Source organism: Oryzias latipes, chromosome 4 (assembly GCF_002234675.1).
Source record: "Oryzias latipes chromosome 4, ASM223467v1".
In the NCBI taxonomy this organism is placed as follows: domain Eukaryota; kingdom Metazoa; phylum Chordata; class Actinopteri; order Beloniformes; family Adrianichthyidae; genus Oryzias; species Oryzias latipes.
In genome coordinates, this window is record NC_019862.2 from 3,763,195 (window position 1) to 3,777,999 (window position 14,805).

At 41.6% G+C, this 14,805-nt stretch overlaps 1 pseudogene; it reads left to right on the forward strand.

The window, feature by feature from the left end:
• Positions 1 to 7,555: 7,555 nt before the first annotated feature.
• Positions 7,556 to 14,805, forward strand: part of LOC110015005 — a 41,758-nt pseudogene continuing 34,508 nt past the window's right edge.

Below are 14,805 nucleotides of genomic sequence, written 5' to 3' on the forward strand. Positions count from 1 at the left end.
ACAGTGGTGGTACACAGGTGTGTGCCAGGAGCTGAATAGCAGGAAATCAACCAAAGAGGAAACAGGTGTGGAGTAAATAAGCACAAACAGCAACTTCTGGAAACAAAACTGAGATTAGCTAGAAACCACAGAAATATTTAAAATGAAATGAAAAACTTAACCAGCCGATCCTGAAAGTTACATTATACAAGTAAATAGTTTTTCCTTTTCCTTTTCTTTTTCAGATTCACACATTGGGTCCAGATGGTGTGAGCTAGTGTATCTCAAAAATGATCCAGCACAGTATATTTCTGGAAAAAAATGCAGTTTCACTAGGGCATGGTACTACAACAGTCCCTGGTTAGAGGTTTAGTAAGAAGTGATGCTGTCTACTGGTTCCCATGCAGACGGTTCATCACCATTTGGTTTGATCTCACTGATGTTTTGTGTGTTCCATTTTCATGTTTCTTTAGATTAAATTTAAGGTTTAAAATGTTTAGAGTTTCTTTTGATGTTCCTTCAGGTAAAGGTTGTTCTTGTTGTTTTGGTATGTATATGTACATTGACCTCTTTTTTTCTGAAAATTAGGTGCTCTCAAGATCAAGGTTGGGGATAGAAGATCAGTGGCCCCACTTTCCTTCGTATTTTTTTTAAAACTTGTTCTGTCCAACAGCTGAGCAGACAGATCGATAAGATAGGACTTTTATGTTGGACATTTTTTACTGTTACAACAGGGGGTTGCAGATCTTTTGACACAAGGTGTATATTGTAAAACCCCTTTTATAATTTAGGCTGAAGTTGATTAAATTTTCATACTTCCGTTGTTGTATGACCGGACAGAAAAGAAGAAGAGGAAAGAAGGAAGGGAGTGATGTTAGACACAACAGTAAGGGCACAGAAGAGAGGGATAAAAGGGGAGTTAATGAAATTTGGGGGATGACTCCAGAATGGAGGGGGGGGGGGCATTAAATAACCAGATGCTAGAGGATTATCATCACTACTGTCTTGTGTAAATGTTTGTCAAAAGGGGCAGGTTCACACACATAATCAAGTGTTACAAACATAAATGTTTGCTCCAAAAATCTTCACATACAATCATGTCAACATGTACTCAATACAACTACAGTTCACACACACATATGAACACAAACGAACCAATACGTGTAAAGCATTTCATACAGTCACACATACTATTGTGCAAAGGTGAGCTGACACATGTGCTCAAGTGGGTATTCATGTTCTGCTGAGGTGGATGATGGATTGCAAAACTGTTGTAGTGCAGGGCTGGGCTGGGTAGCTTGGTTGGTAAGGTGAAAGACTGGCACCCAGGAAACCAGGGTATGATTCCCGGTGGGGAATGAACAATTAATGGCAAGCAATGGTCAATTACCATTTCAATGATGAGGACTCACTGGATGACTCACTGGGTGAGTGCCCTTGGGCAAGACCCTTAACGCTACTGCCTCCCGAGCGGAGAACCAAATTCCCCATTGTGGGATAAATAGAGTCAACTTTTTTTTTTTTTTCAAAGTGAGAGAGTGCCCGGCTGACCCCAACACCAAGACCCCCGCTGAAGCTGCAGCCGTAGCCAGGGCCTCCAGACACCAGAACGGTATAGCAGTTTGAAGTGATCCGCCCGCCGTGCAGTCCAGGCAGACAATAAGGCCAAGCAGGGCTGCAAGGACTGCCGCAGGAACCCCCAACGCCAGAGAGCAGGGAGGCACCGGAGCACGAAGAGTGCAGGCCCCATGCCAGCCAAGAAGATAGCCCTCCGCCGCGCCGGGGGCCCAGGATGGGACCCCACCCCTGGAGAGTCCCCCGAGCCACAGACGAGCAGCCCACCACCACCCGGAGTTCCGGGAATCCCCCCTTCCCAACCCAAGGCACGAGCCAGGGTTCCCCAAGGGAGACCCGCCTTACGCTTCAGGCAACCACCCTCACACCCCGCGGGACGGGCCCCCACACCAGCCCCCATATCGCAAGCAAAAACCAGACTCCCACCCAATCGTCCCACCTTCACAACCACCACGTCCAAGCAAGGAAGACCACACGGCACCCGACTGCCCCCACCGGACACCAGAAGGCCCTAACCCCACCCTAAAACCCTGGCAGATAGACAAGGAACAGCTGGTAGTTATAGGTATTTAAACTTTTTAGTAATTATAAATTTTGGTTGTTGGTATTCCAAGAGGTTATTTATTCCATTTTTCTCTTGTAGTTCCTGGGGTGTTATGACTCTTCTGTCAATAATCAAGTGCTCTAGTTGTTACACCCCCTTCTTGCCAGTCTAGGAAGTTTAACAGTTTTTTTTGTTTTTAAGGATTTTTGGGTTGTTCCAGATGGGTGTCATTTTGCATGGTGACAGTGAGGAGTTTGACACTGGTGGGAATTTTGTGACGTCTGGCTTCATTATGGCAGCGTCTGTTTTATGAAAAAATGGCGACTGAATTGACTTCTGTTGCAACCTACATGACATTTGCCAGAAATCAAATGTCCATCTCTCCTTATCACCACCAGAAGGAGCCATCTCCAGAGTTTTGACCTCTTCCTGAGCTCTATCCTGACTACAATTCCCACCAGCCTCTGCTGCCGTTCCCAAGTCTCACCAACTGCTCTTCAACATGTAATTACCAAAAACTATACTTTAAAGCAGACACTGGCCTTTGTATGGTGCAAAGTTGTGTTTTGCTGTTGCATTCAATCTGAGTGTTACCCTTATCTACATCTGATGTTTTATAACTTCTGAGTTCAGACTCAGATTTCCCTTGACCTTGTCTGTTCTTGCCTACCATTAAAACCTGTTGGACATGGATCAAAATGTCTCTGCCTCTTTGTCACAAAATATTTGGGAACCTCATGGATTGTCGATATAGTTGACATACCAGCACATCTGTCATATTGGTGGGATTTATGTTGTGAAATTTAAATTCTATTTCATTATTTTAAAAAATCACTGCAGTTTCTTTAAAGTGTCTACTTGCAAGTGCAAGTGCGAGAAAAAATATGCAATGTCAATTGAGTAGTGGCTGCAGATATGAGCAAGATGTTTTTGCAAAGGCCCCCTATGAAAAAGAAAATGCCTGTTCCCTGGGGTCCCTCGGGCCCCCATGGCGTAGTGCCCGCCCCACAATTTGAGAAAAACTGATAAAATGTCATTGTTTATTTGTTGTTTGCTCACAACTTCTGATCAAGCAGCAACACCAAAGTCTGTTCTGTTTAAATCTTTTACTTAAAATATTGTGTAGTTAGAATAGTTAACATAGTTCTTTTTCAATTTTTTTATCATTATTCACGACAAAAAAATGTATTTTTTTTAATGTTTTTTAGGAAGTTTCACAGTTTTTGTTTTCTATAGTATTTTTAATATAGTTTTAAAAGTTTTTATTTATCATCCCATCTCCTAGTTAAAAAAAAGATTATGGCAAAGTCCATTTAATTTATAATTCAATACAACAAAATTATTAATATGATTATCAATATAAATGTAAGGATTTAGTGAGGACAACTGAAAACAGTCTGAACACAGCAAAAAGTGTTCAGAAACATTAGGAAAACAAAAAGGAGGATATCCTCTGCACGTCAAAGAAAAACTTTGATCAGCCCACATTGAGGAAGTCTAAAACACAAACAAGAGATAATGAGGAAAAACAGACATGTCAGTAGAAATTAACCTTTTTTCTTCAATGATTTGTGATCTTTACTGGTGTCCATGGATTACATGAAATCTTCTTCACCTTTATCATGGTAGGGAGAACACGTCAGTGTAGGGTTGGGGTCAACTGGACCCCACAGGATAGCACAAGGGTTATTTGGAGATAAACCTAGGCTTTAAAGATCATCCTCATCTCGATGTGAGCAGTTCTGTGAATCCAAAGATCCAAGACTCCTCAAAAAAAAAAAATTCCAACAACGTGAAAAAAACAAAAATCTCCAGCAGGCAACATCACAAAGAAAGAAGGAAAAGGAGAGGAAAAAACTCACAGCAATCCAACACAGTGACACCATCTAGGAATGCACACCACAACAACCAATAAGACAGAGCAAACAAACTTGCATTGAAGTAAACAGAATCAGTGGTCAATAAATGCAGTGGTTGACAGATGAAACAAGTGAGGACTGATTACAGGAAGCTGGGGCAGAAAAAAATCCCAGAAGACTAAACAGCAGGACAAAAAATGTAATATATATATTATCAATCATTGCTGTTATAATAAAAATGTTTACCAGATTTGTAACAACAAATGTATAATAATCATGATTATTCTAATAAAAATCTAAATGAAATAAAATAAAATAAAAAATGTCATTTGGATTTATCAAATGTAACTTTTTGTCAATATAATGCAACCACAAGGAGTGCAATCAAGTGCCGGTCCCAAGCCCGGGTCAATGCAGAAGGTTTGTTCAAGAAGGTCATCTAACATGAGCCAATCACAACCAGAACTTTTGGATTGGATAATTTGTGGTCTGGGTTAACAACCACCATCCAGCCATCCAGCCATCTTCCTTCTTCCATCCAGGATCGGGTCGTGGGGGCAGCCATCTAAGCAAAGATGCCTAGATTTCTCTCTCCCCAGTCGCCTCCTCTAGCTCTTCTGGGGGGACCCGAGAGGTTTCCAGGTCAACCGAGAGACATGGCTGTGTCAGAATTCCTCCCCTACTCCTAAAAAACCAAAAGACAATTAAGGACAGGACTATCTAGTGCCCTGGTTTTTAAAAGCAATACAGACAACATGCTCACTACTTTTTTTTACGGCGGATATGACGTGGATTTCACAAAGTGAACATTTTATTAAGGCGGTTATTTATAAATCCATTGTCTTCAAAAGATACAGACGTTGATGGTTTATCAAAAGAATATACTTCAATACATTTTTTGGCAAAAATTGTTCCGATGCAATGCATTGTGGTCTATATTCACCAATCTATTGCACATCGATGCTTCTGTGAAATTTCTAGGGCACCGGATTTTGGAATTGTAGATTCAGACAACCCTACAAAATGGTGAATGCGCTTTATAGTGCACTACATAGGAAAGGAATTTGGAAACAGCCATGGTCTCCCCAGCATGTCCGGGGCCTCCGTCCAGTGGGACATGCCCCGAACACCTCCCCGGGGAGTCAGGATGCAGGATGCATCTGGACAAGATGCCCGAGCCACCTCAACTGGCTCCTCTGGATGTGGAGGGGCAGCGGCTCTACTCCGATTCAGGAGCGCATACTTTGGGTCATGACTCAGATCTTATGACCATGGAATAGAATGGAAAATAAGATTGACCGTTAATTGAGAGCTTTGCTTTCTGGCTCAGCTCTCTGTTCACCACTAATGTCCGGTAAAGCGACCGCATAACAGCAAACGCTGCACCAATCCACCGGTCAACCTCATGCTCCCATCTTCCCTCACATACCTAAAATTCTTCACCTGGGGTAGGATCACCCCATCCACACGGAGAGGAAATGACCTTTTTCTTTTAAAAACCATGGCCTCAGATAGCGGGGCTGACCTTCATCCCAGCTGCTTCACACTCAGTCACAAACAGCCCCAATATTGATGACCGGCATGGTGGAAATCTCTGAATTTGCCGGTGAACACTGGAGTAAGGATCACCATCAAGCTGAACAGGGAGTCCTTTGGAGCCTGGCTGGCTTGTAGGACTCCTGAGGCAGCTGACAGTTACCAGCAGTCCAAGTGAGCTGTGGCGCAAGCTGTTGTGGAGGCAGAAAAACTCAGTTCTGGGAGGAGTTATGTGAGGTAATGAAGAAGGTCTATCAGTCGGCCTCAAAGAGCAGACCTTAACAGACATGGGGGTGAGGAAAATGGATGAGGTGACTTCATTTATTGCATTTATTCAATACAGTCCTTTTCCGTTGAAGAAATAATGAAATTCTTTTGATTTCTTCATGTGTGGACTTTTTTGTTAAAGTTATTCGTGTTCATGTTTCAGCAGACATAGTTTTAGGACGTTTTCTAGCGATATTCTCGTAGAGATTTGGCTTAACACGGATTTTTTTTCATCAAACAATATCTGATCTTTGCCTCTCTAGTAATAATTTTAATCATATCCATGGAGGGAACTTTCCATGTTATTCTGCTAAAAGATGTATGTTCAACTCAGGATTTGTTCTTGATTTTTCTTTCTGGAAAATTTTAAGATGGTGTGAGGTTAACCTGAAAGTTACACACCAGCTCATTTTCAGTAAGCACAGGCAAACTTGTTTCTGCTTTTCTTGTCATTTTAACCCTTGTGCTATCTTAGATGACCCCACCCTTGCATTGACGTGTTCTTCCTACCATGACAAAGGTGGATAAAAGTGGAAAGATTTCATGTATCCATGGACACCAGTGAAGATCACAAATCATTGAAGAAAAAAGGTTCAGTGCACTGTCTAGTGGGTCTAGATGACCCATCTCCCAACGTTAAAGTGCCTAGGATAGCACAAGGGTCCCCGTAAGGTAGGGTGAATAAAAAAGTCTCAGTTATGATGTTTATCGTTTGTCCAGCAGAGGTCAACATGCTGTATTCACATGAGTTCCTCTCTATGATGCCTTACTGGAGGGGGTAACAACATTTTCTTCTCAAGGAGCTGCCTTGTGGGTACGGGGGAGGGGGGGGGGGCATGGAGGACAGAATGAACCCCTTCTTGAGTTCCTCCTGAATGTAGACCTGCATAGCCCCAGTCTCTGGCTGGGACAATAGGAACACCTTCCCTTTGGCTGGAGTGGCACCAGGCAGTAGGTCCATGGTGCAGTCATATGACCTCTGAGGAGGAAGCCGCGTGGCACATTGCTTACTGAATGCTTCCTGCAGGTCCTGATATTGAGAGGGCAAATCATCAAGTATTGAGGAGGACTCGGGCATGTCAATCCTGGTTGAGGCTATCTGTTGGTTTTGGTATTTGTCCGATGCAATGCTCTGTTGTGTTTGGTTCTGGAGAAACGGCTGTCGGCAGAAGGCTGAGTTGAAGGTGAGATCACGTGCTGTCCAGATGATAGTGGGATCATGGGTCTTGTGCCAAGGGAGGCCCAGAATTATAGCACAGCGAGGAGGGTCAATGTTGAAGAATCTGATGATTTCCTGGTGGTGGTTCAGGGTTCAAGATAAACAATCAGGGTGAGGAACTGGACCCGGCTTGAAACCAGGGAACAACTATCTAGGGCAGAAACTGCTACCCACAATTCGAAGGTAAACAGGGGACTCGAATTAGCACAAGCAAATGCCAAATATATTAAATTACCAGCTGCCCCTGAATCGATCATGGCATAAGGAAACCATTAAGATGTTATGGTTTTCCAGAAAAATTATCTGGAAGTGAGAGGCGTGTTCTGGCAACCGGATTCAATGATGCACTTGTCTCCACCTCCTGCTGCCATAGCCGGAATTGTGGATGATGTAGAAGGTGCTGGATTAGCCATAGGCTTATTTTGCGGCAGCTCCTCATTGGCTTCAGTTACGGCAGTTAATTGTCAATCCTTCAACCCATATAAAAGAGCAGGACTGAGTGACGTCATCCATAGAAAATGACTTCCTTCCGGTTCCAACCAAATGAAGTCAATTCAGTGGCCATTTTTCCGCAATATGTCCGTCACCATGTTGGAACCAGACGTCCTCAGTAAGCCTGTGTCTGCCTGAGTCTAGATTTCTATGGCAACCACTCTCTCCAATCAGGAGTGAGCATGTTAGAAAGCCACACCCCTTTCATTGAAAGTGGGCTCGAGAAAATCTGTCAATCAAAGGCTTTGAACATTCAATGCAAGGCCACCTCCTTTTCTTGAGGCATCTGATTGGCCAGTTAAAATCAATTTTAACGCGAAATACATTGACTCTCAAACAGTTTCCCCAACAATCTACTGTGTATACGTCATAAACACTTGATATTGTACCTTTAAAACTGACGTATCCTCAGTAACCGCCTTGCTGCATGCCTTCGCCATACCAAAGTAAGAAGTGTTTACCTAATGTTGATATTGACATTTAGAATTCGTCAGCGAAATATAAAGTTTGTATCCGTAAACTATCACGAAAAGGACTGCAAAACACAGGACTTCCATTATTCTCTCTTTCTCTCTTTGCTTTGCCTTGCCCTTGTACTTCCAATGACTAAAGAGATCTTTAGTCACGTGCTTGTGTTTATAAGCTTTGTTTCTAATCAAAAATGTCCGATAGAAGGCAGTCTAAATACAGACCAAGTGCAAGGTTCAGGACTCAATCCAGACCAAATGTTGCGGACCCGGTCTGGACCAACAGACTTTTCCAGCCTGAATACACCCAGGGCTATAACATAAGCTAGCCCAACCCCCAAGCTCACTAGACTGTATTCCTAAGTGAGAGTTGGTGTTAGTGGGATTAAATTGATTCTTAATCATTGCATATTATCTGCATTAAGATGTGCAATAATGGTTTTAAACTTATAATAAAGTTCATAGGGATTAAGTTACAAAACTGCAGGTCTCACCGTTAATGGCCGATCAAAGTCTTACAGCGGTAAGTAATCGATCTCTGAAGGCAAAGAACCCAGTTCAATTTCTCAGTCTGACACTAAACAGACACACCCATCACTTAGATTCTCCCCGTAATTTCATTCCCTTGCATTGTTATTGGATTACAAGCCTGGCAGTGTTATTTAAACCACAAAAGTCATGTTTACTCAAGCGCAGTTACACGTGCACTTGCGCAGAAAAAGAACACACACGCATATATGCTCACACGCACATATGCTTACACACAAAGACATACATACATACATACAATATATCCCTTTGGGCACCAGATGCTCATGTATGCCCTTGTGAAACTACACCCACATTTTCCTGCAATATTTACTCAGCACCATGGCAAATGTTGCATTTTGATAAGGATAAATATTTTGCGTGTGTGTGTGAGATCAAGCAGGACCTGTGATTTAATGTGCAGTTCGTGATTACAGAACCATTTTCTTTGTGCTGCAAAATGTTCAGCTCTTGTCGTAAACTGCTACAGAGAAACTGCTGGAGCCCAAAGAGTTTTTGAAGTGTGGCATGTGTCAATTTTCCACTTTCACTCAGTCATGACACTATGATGGGAGGGAGGTAGCTGCATGTAAACAACAGACTGGAGTCCAACCTAATTATCTCTTTTCAGTCTTTGCCATGCACATAAACAAACAAATTCAGGAACAGCACAAGTCAAACAAGGCGCGCCGACAGGAGAAATAAGACAGCAGCTATTTGGAATGAGCATGTAGCTCATCTTTTACTGTCTCTTCACTGTCACTACACTGTTTCTTTCTTACTTTGAGACACTGCTGTTGGCATCCATCCTCTAGCAGACTATTTGACAGGAAAAGAGTGGCAACCACTTGTATTCTGTCTATTCCTGTAAAGGGGTGTCTACTTGTGTTCATATTCAAGCACTGAATCAGTCCCTGGGGCCGCATAACTTTTGTGCTGTGCAGATTGAATGCAGTGCGCCCACAGACAAAGAAAGAGTGCACCTAGCAGTCAGCTTCCAATCATTTGCTTCTGTGTGCTTGTTCTTGTAGGTGAGTGTTTGATCCAACCCCAGCAGTTTCATGAGCAAAATCACTTTTGTGATTCATCTTTAGGTTGAACCAAAGGTTCTTCTGTCGAAGTCTGAAACTGCAACGAGACGGTGACCAACCCACACAGATAAACACAGACTTTTAGTGAGACACTGAGGATGGAACTGAGTCACCAAACACCCACAGTCTGTCTGCTTTGTTATCACATCACAAGTCAGACTAATATCTGGGTAAGAGTCTCTCAATTATGCGGACAACCCTTTAAAGACCCTTTAATGGAAATGGTGTTTTTTGGAGTTTTTTCAACATGTTCCTGTGGCATTTTTCTGATGATTGAGAACATAAATAGAATTAAAGTCAAAATTGTATTTGTTTGTTTGTTTATTTAAGACAGCGTCACCTTATCATTTAACTCTTAAAAATGCATATTTATAAGATTAAAGCCTAATCTTATTCAAATTGTGAATCAGGAGCAGACGAAAAAATCTAGTTGACCGAAGACTCAGAGAGCGCTGCCCAGAGAGGGGTTTAAACAGGACCTCACAGGACCTGTTCATTCTCTCGCCCCTTGTTTTTATTCCCCAGAACCAAGGAGGAGGCACAAAAGCAAGAGGAACCCATGCAGTTAGGAAGAGGGAGAAACAGTGTAGAGGAAAACAATGCTTCTATTGCTCAAACTCAGGTCACTTTATCCAGAACTGTCCGTTAAAAGAGCCAGCTCATTATGCAAAGGGAAACTACATGCCTGACGACCCCCTCAGGATAAAGTTGTCATCTCACTGAAGCCTTCAGACTCTAAATTAACTCTTTTTCTTATAAACTCTGAGCAGTGTGCTTTCTGGGATCCATTTCTTTCAAACCTGACACATAAGGATAAAATGTCTTGGTTTATTTATTTTTCATCTTTAGTGTGCTAAAGGCAATATACAATCATTTAGAGATGCTTTACTCTGAAAGGCTTAAGAAAAGCATGATGGAGGCCCTTTAAGACACTGAAGGACTATGTCCTTATTTTGAAAATACTGAAGCATTCAGTCGGGGAGGAAGTCATTGAAACCAGAGCACAGAGGGGTCTCTTGGGCTTCAAGAAAAAAGAATAATTCTGCCACACACTCTGCGGTTAACTTGGTCACTTCAACTGGAAACGCGCATACTAACAAAGGTCTACATGCAAAAGAAACATTCAGCACAAACATACAGAACACATACATGAGACAGATAAAAATAGGCTAAAACTTCACCACTGAACACATGAAAAAGCACTGAAAGTAGCTTTAATTTAAATTCTGTCTGCATGACCGTTGACCATCAGCTGCAGTGAGGTTAGCAGATTTCTGGCACAAACTCAGTGATGCAGGATTTTTATGCTTGTTGCCTGGCAACCAAATCCAAACTATCCATTGATCTAAACCAGACATCCTTTACTCTGTTCACCTTTACTGTCCTCCATCTGGCTTAACTGCTTAATAATTAATTTACAAAATTATGAAAAGGAGTCAAAATTTGGCACAGACAAACAGAGCAATTGAGCTCTGATAAAATTACAAAGAAGCATGAATCAAGTTTGTTGGAAAGGGCTGTTAGTGCAGATTTCAGCGTTCTCCATCTAGAAATGTCTTTCTGATATCTTTATTTGTCCTCATTTGTGAGTTTAGACTAGCATCCACACTGAGATACACAGGTAAAAATCAAGCAATAAAGAAAGTATCAGGAACCAGAGTGAGAAGATGAAACGGCAAAGAACATGAAATAAATCAGCGTATTAGGAGAATAACGCTACAGAAAATAGGAGCTTCACTTTATTTTAGAAACCTCGTCTCACTGCCTCATTCTGTTTCATTTACCTTGTGGATGTACAGGACATAGCTATTTATCTTCCTTCTCCAGCTTTCTGAAGGACAAATATATTTATTAAAATGCTCTTGGAGTTTGTTTGTATGCATGTGTGAGCCCATGCAAGTAATATGCAAAAAAAAAAACAAGAACCAGAATCCAAAACTAATCACAAACTTCTCAATGAAAATCTCAATGAGCTGACAACAGCAGGCAAAGTGGGCTTTTGACTACAAACTCAAACAGGAAAAAAGCGAAAATAAATCAAATCCAGGGACCTAGTTTTTACGCTGAAACAGAGAAAAAACCAGACACCTCATCGTTTTAATGGGAATATTACTCCAATAATCATTACATGAAAGCAAACTTTGTCAAAATGCAAGATATTCATGCAACCGTGACTGCATGTGTGGTTTTCAAACCATGGGTTCTGTCAAAAACAAAACATCAAGTATACTATTGGGCGGCCATGGTGCAGCGGTAGGGCGGTCGACTCATGATCGTAAGATTGCAGGTTCGAATCCCGCCTTGCACACCCATGTGTCGAAGTGTCCTTGGGCAAGATACTGAACCCCACCTTGCCTCTGGTGGGAGGCTGGCACCAGTGTTCGGCAGCGGAGCCGCCATCAGTGTGCGAATGTGTGTGTGCATGGGTGAATGGGACTGTGACTGTAAAGCGCTTTGAGAATTCGTAAGAGGGTAGAAAGCACTAAATAAGTATACGCCATTTACCATTATGTTATCCTGTTTGACTTTAGTCTATACTGATTCAAACATTACTTTTGAATGGAGATCCATTTTGGCCCTGCTTCACAGCACAATTTCCTCACTCTCTGTATTTTGATCAAATATCTTTCTACCATATTTTGCAGCGGATGAAATGGAGGTTATTAAACTGAGAAATAAACTAGAACACTGAGCACTGACAGATTTATGGTTATTCCACAACCAGAGAAGTAAATCCCAGAATACTTGCTGCAAATGCTCAAAGCAAGAAAAATAATCCTTAGACATCTGTGTACACAAGCCTCAGTAACTATAACAATAAAATGAAACTGTTTCAAAAACAGTTTTCAGTTCAAATGGAAGGCGGAATGGCTATTACCACTGGGACAGTGAAGAAAACATTATCATTGATTTCACTCTGAATGATTTGTTGAAAATACTTTCAAATGATCAGAATACAGTCTGTTCATAAACAACATTGTTTTTTGGAGATTAAATTTATGCTTAAAATTGGGCGTGGTCTTTTGACTGATGGGAAAATTACTAATGTCTCTTGCTCGATAGGCTCCAGATCTTGCTTCATCCGTCCGTCTTTTTAATCTTTTGTATCCCTATCAGGGTTGCGGGGCTGTTAGAGCCCAACCCACCTACTGTTGGGGAAAGGTGGGGCACTGTCAGAAGCTAGAGGTGTAGGACCCAAAATGCAGGAAACATGGCTTGTTGGCGGAAACCTGAACATTTAATAAATAAACTTCAGCAAGACAAAAACCATAGAGAAACAAAAGTGGGCTACAAAGCAGATGACCTGCTGAAAACCGATCCTAAATACAGTGAGGACAATTATCAGAAATAAAACAGCTGTGGATGATTGACATGAACTTGTGGTGACTGACAGGGGACAACTCAGAACACCACAAAACCAAACTGCAGAATCCTCCCTAGACAGGACGCTACTCTGTTGTAGGGCCACTCAATTACACTTAAGACCAATTTAGAATCATAAAATAAAAATGAAGGATGAACCTGAACAGAGGTTAGTGGCTTTAGAAGACAATTGACTGACTGTTGACTAGCTTGCTTAAAATTAGCTCAAATTAAATTCATACAGGAATGCACCACCGTCAAAATATAAAAACTCACAAGATGGAATGCCTGTTATCTGTTTGTGAAGTGGAAAATGTTTGAGGGAAATCAGCTCTAAAGAGGATTCACATAAACATGTAAATTAGAAGTCGTACATACAGAAGTGTGTTCACTTCTAGCAAAATGAACAGGAAGAGGGCTCAAGGGCCGTGAATGGATAGACGAGACGGAATCTAGCACAACAGCCTCAGGCCAAACTGTTTTAGTATCCCAAAGGCAACGAGAAAATATTTCATTTTGATTAGGCACTCAGGTAAGCCTGTACAGAAGGAGGGAGACAGGCCTTCTAATTGACAGATTCCATTGTGGGTGGGCTGTGGTGGATTTGCATGTACTGTCACGGTGATTTCACACAACTTAACCTGTATTCCTCCCTCTGTGATGGTGCAGAGCAGGAAGACGCAAAGGAGGAGGGGGGAGGAACCTGATGAGCTGGAACAGCTGAAAAGTTGCAATCTCTGGAGAATCCTCTTTTTATTTTTTCCTTGACTCTGGGTTTTGTGTGTTCCATGCACACCAGCATTTTGACTAATTTGTTTCATGAAAGGCAGCACTTAATGTTTTAGCAGAGGCGCAACTATTTTACAATTTCTTCATGCATGTGATGTGAAATAAATGGCATGCATAAAAGGAGGGGCTTGGCTTGTCAGGTATACATGCAAACATCTGAGTGTGGGGAAGAATAAATGTGATCCAAAAAAGTAAAGGCAAGTCAGACAAGAGCCGGAGATTTTGTTTGCAGAGCTCGCTGAAAGTTAGGTTAAAAAAACAACAACAATCAAATATCTGTTAAAATACGAAACATTTACACTTCAAATTGAGGACAAAAGCAGGGCTGAATTATTTATAACCTATTCAAACCCCTACCGTCCTAAAGTTTACCCAAGAATGTGTGAAAATAAAACTAAAGTATATCACCATATGGCCTGAGAAAAAGAAGCTTTAAAATTTAATTTCAGCACCACCATTAGTATTCAGAAATATGCAAATTCAACTGTTTCAGTTGCCATACTAATGTGGTCTCCTACTGAGGGGTGTCAGCATTGTGAAGCGATTAAAAAAGCCAATGTCCTTTGAGATACTATAGGACAATCACATGCATAAACATCCAAAATATGTGTGTGTGTAAACTTAAAGCAGGTGCTCCTGTATATTTATGACCCATCTGACTGCTGTCTTAGGAATGCGGGGGATAAACCAGTGTCAATGCACCACAACTAAACAGACCTTATGGTGTGCAGTGTTACACTTTTTGATGGGATGACAATCCCTTTTAGGTCTTTTAAACAGCTTTAGCAGAAAACTGGAGGTAAATGCAGATCAGGCAAAATCATTAAAATGAGCAGGTGTGATGGACCAAAGGGAAGCCAAATTATACAGAATTAATGCCGTCACACTACTCCAGAGAGGGCCAAGGACCAAGGGGTAAAAACAGAAAAATGTGTTTTTCCTCACAAGTTTGGCTAAAAGACAAATCCAAACCTTGTAACACAGACAAAATGGTAGAGAAGATATGGCAGCTTTAATATTTACAAAACCCAGTGCATGAGGAACAAGCTTTAATATTACCAGAGACACATCTGCCTTCTCGCATGGTGAGACTGGT